General features: G+C 40.7%; 1 long non-coding RNA gene across 1 annotated transcript; it reads right to left on the bottom strand.

Moving 5' to 3' along the window:
• Positions 1-4,541: 4,541 nt before the first annotated feature.
• On the bottom strand, positions 4,542-7,748 carry LOC142828951 (uncharacterized). The gene is made up of 2 exons (XR_012903127.2): positions 7,282-7,748; positions 4,542-4,842 (listed from the first exon to the last, which is right to left on the bottom strand). It is a non-coding gene; the product is annotated as an uncharacterized LOC142828951 (long non-coding RNA).
• Between the last annotated feature and the right edge of the window lie 425 nt (positions 7,749-8,173).

The following is an 8,173-nucleotide window of genomic DNA, read 5'->3' as shown; positions in this document are numbered from 1 at the left end:
CACCACATTGATTCTCTCCTCAGCTATCTTAAGTCTTCTACATTTGGCCAGTGTAGCACTGTCATTTGCAAATAGAGTATTACCTATTCCTCAGAAACTCTCCAGTAGATCATCAGTCATAATGTTAAATAATGCCCCATTGCAATATATATTAGACAAACTGTACAGTCCCTACGGGAAAGAATCAATGGACACAAATCAGATATCGATAAAGGGAACATACAGAAACCTGTTGGTCAACACTTTAATCTGCCTGGTCGCTCATTAAGAGATGTCCATTGTCTCTTCCAGTTCTATGATAAGGGGATGGTTTGAGAACATGATCTTGGTAACTAATGGACCATTCTTATCAGTGGGAAATAGGTCAATGGAGTTACTATAGAGAACTTTCTGGGTGTCTGGCTGGTGAGTCTTGCCCACATGCTCAGGATTTAGCTGATCGCCATATTTGGGGTCGGGAAGGAATTTTCCTCCAGGGTAGATAGGCAGAGACCCTAGAGGTTTTTTGCCTTCCTCTGTAGCATGGGGCACAGATCACAGCTGGAGGATTCTCTGCATCTTGGGGCCTTCAAAGTATTTCAATATCTGAGACATAGGTGAGAGGATTATTCTAAGAGGGGTGGGTGAGATTCCGTAGCCTGCACTGTGCAGGGGGTCAGACTAGATGATCATAATGGTCCCTTCTGACCTTAAAGTCTATGGCTATGTCTACACTGGCATGAATTTCCAGAAATGCTTAAAACGGAATACTATTCCGTTTTCAGTTTTTCCGGAAAAGGAGCGTCTACATTGGCAGGCTGCTTTTCCGGAAAAGCCCTTTTTCAGGAAAAGCGTCTGTGGTCAATGTAGACGCACTTTTCCGGAAAAGAGCCCTGATCGCCATTTTCGCGATCGGGGCTTTTTTCCGGAAAAGACTACTGGGCTGTCTACACTGTCTACAGTGTTCCGGAATAAGGACTTATGCCCGAGCAGGAGCAGAATAGTTTTTCTGGAATAGCGGCTGATTTTGTACAGTTCAACGTCGTTGCTTTTCCGGAAATTCAAGGACCAGTGTAGACAGCTTGCAGCTTATTCTGGAAAAGCGGCTGATTTTCCGGAATAAGTGGCCCAGTGTAGACACAGCCTATGAGTCCATGAGTCTATGAGATCTTCAAGTTGCTGTTTTGTTACAGACCAATTCCACAAGCCAAATACACAGGGAAGGGTTGGAACTACAATTCATTCACAAGTTTAATTCTCATGCCAATGGTTTGACTCAAGATACCAGATGACTGGGACATTATCAACCTACCAAACAATGAAGATGCCAATGGTTCTTTGTCTGTGTAGATTCTGGTGTTAGTACTCTTCCTATCTAAATGCTAACTAATGGTATTTATCTGCTTCCTTTAACTATCCAGTCTTTAGGTGTTATAGATTATCAGTTTTGCTTGGTACATACCAGCTCGGTTTTCCCTTTGATATTTACATACCCACTGCCTCTTTTTGTCCTCCCTCTCCCTTCTCCCCTATTTAGTTTTGGCTCTGGATATCCACCACTCCGGTCATCTGAAGAAGTGGGCTGTGCCCACGAAAGCTCATGATACCATCTACATGTGTCGTTAGTCCTTAAAGTGCTACCATACTATTTGTTGTTTTTTAAGTTTATAATGTTAAACTAGTTTGGGCTGTTGAAACCCATGTGGAGTAAGTTTTTAAATATTCCATGAAGCTGCGCTGACCCTGACTTGTATGGTTCTATCACTTAACAAATCTGTTACCTATCACAACATTCTTCTTCTGACAGGCCCACTGATGGAGGCAGGGAGAGGAAAAGGCAACAACTGCCTTCTGACGGGCCCAGTGATTTAAAAGGCTCCAGGCCGCCACTGCTGCTACAGTGGAAATGGTAGCAGCTAGAGCCCTGGGCCTTTTAAATCGCTACCAGAGCCCCAAGTGGCAATGAAGAGTTGGCTGGAGGAGACTTTTTTGAAATGGGGTAACCAGACCTGCACACGGGAATAAAAATGTGGGAGTACCATGGCTTTAGAGAGTAGCATTATGATGTTGTCTGTGTTGTTACCTATCCCTGGACTACTGGTTCCTAACATTCTGTTAGCTTTGTTGACTGCCGTTGCCCATTGAGGGCTTGTTTCTGGAGAACTATCTACGATAATGCTAAAATATTCTTGAGTGGTAACAGCTAATTTAGATCCAATCATTGTGTATGTATGGTTGGGATTATGGTTTTCCTATGTGCTATAACCACCAGTTACTTCTATTCTTCTAGTAGTACTTCTTTTCTTCATATATTATATAATTAAATAAAGCTCTTAAACTCCCTTACAGTAGATTCTTAAGCATTACATTAGATACGCGATCTTTACCTGGAGCTGTATATTTACTTTTGTCTACAGGTTTTTTGAGTCCTGTATGGTGAAATTTTCATTCAGTACATCATCATTATATTCTACTCAGCCGTGGAACAGCTCAAAGATTTCTTCAGCGAATGTTCATTTTTGTTCACAAAACTCTTTACTTTGATTTGTCTCACTGCTATCATTTTCAGACTCTTTTGATAAAATGTTCACTTTTCCTAAGTTAGAACCTTCAACTTTATAATTTACCTCAAAATTGGGTATTAAACTATTTTGAGTCTGGATCCCATTCATTCTTTTAACTTTTTCATATACCTCTGCAAGCTTGGAAGCTTTGTTCATTTTCCTACAATACTTTCTTTCAAATCTCTTTCGTTGCCTTTATATCTTTTATAGTTCATTAAATCCTTGCCATTCATCGTACATTTTGCTTATTTGTGTGCCTTCTTTCTTTTTCTTTTTTAATTGCTGCTTTACAATCGTCATTTCACGAGGCAATTGGATTTCTGAGTCGTTGGCAATGTGACATCTTACATAGAGCTAGGTTTAACTCTCTTTTTTATGATATAATCAAGACATTTTTTGTAGATTATCTTTTATACAACTAGTATTTAGATACTCAGCATACTTACTGAGCACACTTATCAAGGGGCCCCAAAGTGCTTTTCTAAGGCTCCAGATAGCAAAGCTACGTGTGCCTTCACTTTTTAACCTTATACCAACTCCACCTGTTAGGTAACAACAAACCCAAATGCAACATGATAATGTTGATGTCATGACTTGATTGTGTTTGTTTTGAGAAAGAATCTATGTTCATAACAAAGCAATCTGTTGCCATGAATGTATGATGTCACCACTTGAACATTAAGATGACTAATGTACCATTAAGGGGGAAGGAAGAGAAGGCAGCATGATGTCACTTTATCATCTACTAGACTGGTTTATAATAGAAACAAAAGACAGTACTATGCAGCACTTTAAAGACTAACAAGATGGTTTATTAGGTGATGAGCTTTCGTGGGCCAGACCCACTTCCTCAGATCAAATAGTGGAAGAAAATTAGCATGACAATATATACCAAAGGGATACAATAAAAAAAAAGTGAACACATATAAAATTGACAAATCAGATTTTAGAACGGGGGAGGGGGGAAGAGTGAGGGGCGAGGAGGTAGTGTCTATGAGATAATGATATTAGGGGTGATAAAGTCCTGTCTTTTGTTTCAGCAAGACCAGACTAACACGGCTACATCTCTATTACTGGTTTATAATAGAATTGGCTAAAAGAAAAGATTGTCAACTCATGGACAGCAATGGCATCAAGGTTTCCTTCAGCTATGCAGAGCAGACCCTAACCAGCATAGGCTAGGTCTCGGCCATCTAATCACACTGGCTCTCTTTCTGGCCTGTGACCAAGCATGTTACACTGCAAAGAGATTGGGGGGTAAAGCTGGCTGTGGAAGTATAAACTAGGCAAAGGCTGTTAAACACAGTCTGACACCTAACAACACTTCGATACGCTGCTCTCTACACCACTATAACTTAGCCTGGCCACCGGACATCATGATGGAAAGATGGCTGGGTCACATCTGCTGTGGTTGTCAACTATCTTTCTTGCCTTTAGCTAGAATGGCCTCTGACGCTAAAGCAAACCTAGGGTCTGTTTTGACTTACACTGTGTATTGACCTGGACTACACATCTGCATGCTGGTTGCCAGTGGGAGCATGACATGGGTAGGTGGGGAATCCCTATTGCCATATGACATTGCAGAAGTTCTCCTTATCTTAGAGATATTCCCCAGAGGCTGATTAAGCCGGTTTTGTGACCCCTGTATGCCCTCAGTTCTGGGAGAGACAAGTTGCAGCTTCTGCAAATGAGTGCTGTCCATCACTCTGAAGTCCTTTCCCAAAATAGACAGTGTCCATGTGAAACTTACCAGGACACTAAATATATTTACCAGTGTTGAACACCACTGTGCTGAAGGAACATTGCCCACTACAGAATTCCTTGCTGGCTTATTTTGAGTTTCCTTTTTACTTTGATTCATCTCTCTGGAGAACTGAGCATTTAAAAATAAACATAGGTAACTCACTTGCACAATGGCTCTTCTCTACACTCAACCCACCGTTTTCAATTGGCTCTATGTCACACAGCTGAGTTACAAGAAGAACCACAAACGTCTGCTTTTACTGTAATTAGTCTGTGGCAGTGGATTTTTTTTTTTATTTTGAAAGGGAACTGTTTTGTTTCATCATTTCATTTGGATATTACTGCCGTGGAGGAATGTGTCAGAGATCAATATCGCCATTTGACTGATTGACTATTGACTGATTTGTTGTCCCACTCAGTTGAATTACACTTAGAGAAGCATGGAGCCTTTTGCAGAGGTGGTTGGTTTTATCTTCAGTAACCTTCTCTCTACACGACTTCTCAAATCAAAATAAATGATGAACTAGCTTCGAGTGCTTAACCACATCTTTTTTTTCTAAAAAGGAGCAAACATAAAACGCAGTTAATCATGCCTAACAGACAAAAAGTTGTTTGTTTTGCTGACTGATTTGTGGACAGGGTTCTTCTTTTGTTGTTGCAGAAGTGGGGGAGAAATTAAAGAGGAGGATCATTACTCAGAATGGCAACCATCCCACTAGGGAGGGACACAGGAAAGAAAAAAACACCCAGGCTTTGCTTAATTTGAGAGAGCTGAGCTTTTCTCTAAGTTGGTGGGCAGATGGTTGAGAAAGCTTGCTGCAAAGGAGTACACCTTGTTCTATGAACAGGAGAGGGGTGACAAATTATTGCCTCAGTAGAGCCAGATGGAAATAAATTCACTTTTCATTAGATTTTGAGGTTCTACCCTTGTTAACTGATGTAGCTCAGCCGAGATAGCATTAGGCTGAAGATTTTAAGGCTCCTGGGAAGATAAAGGACTAGAGTGCTAGTGTGGGACTTAGGTCATGGAGGAAATCTGCAACAAAGCAGGGAACTAAGTCTCTCTGGGTCTCGATTCCCCATCTGTAAAATGGGGATACCAGCACAGCCCTACTTCTAAGGGGTGTTGTGAGAATAAATGCATTGAAGTATGTGAAGACAGTTCTATGATGGGAACCATATAAGTGACATGGTGAAATAGACACATGAACCAGTCTTATGCCATAAGCAGGGTCAGTAAAAACCAGGAAGATCTCTTGTGGAATTAGATGCTACTCAATGTAAGTTAGAGTTTCAGAAATTGCACCTCTGAGGTGAAATTCTTCCCTTATGGATTTTCCATTAAGTAGGATCAGGAATTCACCTCTGATCTTTGTTACTCACCCTTGCTGTGTTTTTGAACATCATTTCTTCTTTTACTACAAATAAATGGAACTATCCTTAAAGTTAAACTAAAATTAATATCCACACAGAGAAAACACCTCGTTCCACCTCGTACAGCTAGTTCGGAATAGGAAGCCTAATCCGAACTAGCTAGTCCATGCCGCGTGTAGTCGCGTGGCACGGGGTCCGAACTAGCCGGCATTTAAAAATGGCGCCGGCTGGCATCATGCAAATGAAGCCCGGGAAATTCAAATCCCGGGCTTCATTTGCAACTCCGAATGACTACATTACCCCCCTAGTTCGAACTAGGGGGGTAGTGTAGACATACCCTAAGACACTGAAGCCAGGTTTTTCTAAAGAGCTCTGATCTCATTTAAGGCACCCAAATAGGCAACTAGTTTTTCAGACAATCACAGCACATTGGATGTCAAACTCTTGGCAATATGACCAGGAAGGTCTCACTTGAAACTACAGGGTGTTGGGCTTTTTTGAAAATCTAAAGCTGTGCTCTTCTTGAAAGCTGGACCTGTGAGGAGATGGTGAATGCAGAACCTAAGCCCTACATTGGCTTTCTTTGTTTCTAGCTACTCCCCGTTTGAACCATGAGGTAAAGCTGCTTGATACTGCAGCTCTTCGATACATTTCCATCATTTCATGACACACAATGATAATTATGCGACGTGCTAAAAGTGCTTTGTCTGGTGTGTCTGAAGGATTTTGTAATGGAGGAAAGAAAGCCATAAATAAGATGCTTTATTTCCATTTTCGGTCTGCTTGCTAATTGCAAAGAAGAAAAAGGTTCTGCGCGTTCTCTGATTTGATCCTATTATTGCCTGACAGCAAAGGGAATGTCCTTGAAAGGAACAAATATGCTCTCTGTGAATAAAGATAAAGCAGAGAAAATTGCAAGCCTGATAAATTACTAAAAATAATTATGACAATTTAAGAATGAGCAGAAATGTTGTTATCCTCTAGAAGAAAACAACAGTATTGGCAGGCCTTGTCAGCATCAGAGGGAGAGAATAGCAGTCTACAGCAAACTCTTAGATTGGCAACGCTGCATGGCTCCTTGATGTAATTCAGAAAGAAACTGATAACCTGTGATTTACTGTACTCTCTCAGGGTAGCAGCACTATACAGGGTTCCCCAAATCACTACAGAAGTCCATTTGTATGCTGACTGAAGCTTGCATTCCAACAGTCTTTCTGTGCTGTGCGTGCGTGTGTATATATATAAGTAAGTCTTTGGCCTTTCCAGTAAAACACACGTTATTGGCTGAAAGTTGCATTGACCTTAGTGTGCTTGACTGATAGAAATGGTGACAAAGAGACTATTGATATTCTAGTGTGATGGAGGAAAGAATTATTATCTACTCTTCAGTGAGCTCAAGGGCCAGAATCTGCAACCTTTAGAACAGTGGGGCAGGACCTTACTTTGTTATTAATATTCGTTTCACCCAGTTTAGCTGGTTTATTCGAGAGGAAGGATAATTCCGTTTCTAAGCTATTGGACTGGAACTTAAGGGAGTTGGATTCAAAGGGTGACACGAAGTCAGTGGCAGTGCCAGGAACTCTTGAGATTTAACTGTAAAATGCCCTAAAAAAATTCTAACCTGTGAGATTGCAATGCCTGTTGGTTATGCTCATGTATCCTTGGTCTCAACACACCTGGGAAAGCAGTGGTTAAAAAGGATTCCGTTTATTATTCATCCTGCAATGAAGATGCAATGTTGAGTTTGTGATGTCATATTCATTTCCATGGCAACAAAGTGTGATGTCACACCACCCTTCAGGATTATGATTTTGCTGCATGATCAAACAAGTAATACTGGGCTTATAGGGGAGAATATTTTTGTGCACGCAGAAATACTGCTGAGTAACTGGAATTCAGGAAATATCTGGGGCACACAGATATATAAAAATGCCCCTTATCTCACAATATTTTCTTCAGCCATAAGATTTCTCTCCAAGACAGCAACAGCCCTGCTTTTTCTGAGTGACTTATGTTGCCTCTGATACTGGTAACTGATATCTGGGAAGGATCTATGCATGAATCACTTCTCTAAATAAATTCATTACAAATCCATCATGCTAATTTAAGTAGTTTTAATTGTTTGGTGATGTGTTATAAGCAATTGTAAACACTAACGCCCTGCTTGCAACAATGTAATAGGATGCCAAGAAAGGAATCAAATGTTCCCCTGGGTTTGTTCTTAAAAGCTAAGCTATCATGTTTGGTCCAAAGGGTAAGCAAGTCTATTTACTCTTCAGGTATCCTTTCCTGGTGTCTCTCCCAAAATTGATTGCTAGAGGATATCCATGTGAAAAGAGAGGATCTATCTCTCCTGCCCCATTGCTTCCTCCTGTTTATTTAAATTAAAAGCCACTAATTCTTTGTTTATAGCATTTTAACCATTCTCCTCAGCAACAGATTAGGATTTTACAAAAGAGATAGAGACCTCTTGGTTTGAGCAAACAGAAGGGATATGAGACAGAGAGCCTGAG

This window comes from Pelodiscus sinensis, chromosome 5 (assembly GCF_052426305.1).
Source record: "Pelodiscus sinensis isolate ZL-2025 chromosome 5, ASM5242630v1, whole genome shotgun sequence".
In the NCBI taxonomy this organism is placed as follows: Eukaryota; Metazoa; Chordata; order Testudines; family Trionychidae; genus Pelodiscus; species Pelodiscus sinensis.
This window is presented reverse-complemented; position numbering and strand designations above follow the sequence as displayed.